Here is a 1,059-nt window from a genome sequence, read left to right as displayed (position 1 = left end):
TCATAGTCAAGTCTCACTATTAATATTTTAATTCACTTTTACCCTTTTTTCCAATTAAGTCCCAACTCAATTAAAACACACTATTTTTCAAATTAGACCTCCTAATCAAGTTTTATTTTAGATTAATACAATGACACCTAATTATTTTAACCCCCTAAATTTCGGGGTGTTACAAAGATTATGCTTGATTTTCCCCTCTATGGTTTCCTACCCATTTGAGGTTCGGATGATCCTTACAACTAGGGTTGTGGGTATTTGAACAGGGATCTCGACCACTATTAACTATCGAGCTTCCCTTCTTCACTTGGTTCTAAGTACATAGCTTCGTTCTCGTTGGCTTGACAGGTATCTCCAAACGGTTAAGCTTTTTTAGGATTTGTTGGAATTGATCATCACCATTATTTTCGTTCATAGCTTTTACCATTGGTGGCTTTTATTTGTACATAAATATCTTATTGGGTCACACATACAAACTCATGTCCATGTCGTCTATGATTTTGTAGGCTCGTTCATAAGTATGGAACATGAGAGATCCTCTAGCCGCTTCGTCTAGGCTAGATCTAATGTCGTTGTCAATGCTGTTGTAAACTATTTGGATCTGGAGCCGTGCTACAGTCCATGGTGTGGGAACTTCCTTAGCATTTTCCTAAATTGTTCCCACACCTCATATATTTATTCACCATTATATTGTTTAAAATTGGCGATTTCTTGCCTGAGCTGAATGGTTCTACTTATCGGGAAAAATTTATAGAGAAACTTTTCTGCTAGATTGTTTTATGTTGTAATGGAGCCTAGTTCTAATGACTCTAACCAATCAGTTGCGTTGTCGCATAAAGTGAATGGGATTGACCAAAGATGCACAGCTTCATTGGATACCTTGTTGTACTTGAAGGTGTTGCAGAATTGAAGAAACTGCTTTAAGTGCCAATTAGGGTCTTCCATCATATTTCCCTTGAATTGCAGCGTATTTTAGATCATCTAAATTATGGCCATTTTTATTTCAAAATAATTGGCATTGATTGTCGACCTTTCGATGTTACCACGCACCACATCTAATGT

At 36.7% G+C, this 1,059-nt stretch overlaps 1 non-coding gene across 1 annotated transcript; it reads left to right on the top strand.

Annotated features, from left to right (window-relative positions):
- The first annotated feature begins 613 nt into the window (after positions 1-613).
- On the top strand, positions 614-719 carry LOC128040093 (small nucleolar RNA R71). Its single transcript, XR_008194753.1, has one exon. It is a non-coding gene; the product is annotated as a small nucleolar RNA R71 (small nucleolar RNA).
- The last annotated feature ends 340 nt before the right edge of the window (positions 720-1,059 follow it).

This window comes from Gossypium raimondii, chromosome 3 (assembly GCF_025698545.1).
Source record: "Gossypium raimondii isolate GPD5lz chromosome 3, ASM2569854v1, whole genome shotgun sequence".
NCBI lineage: Eukaryota > Viridiplantae > Streptophyta > Magnoliopsida > Malvales > Malvaceae > Gossypium > Gossypium raimondii.
The sequence above is the reverse complement of the archived record's forward strand: the minus strand, read 5'-3'. Positions and strand labels throughout refer to the sequence as shown.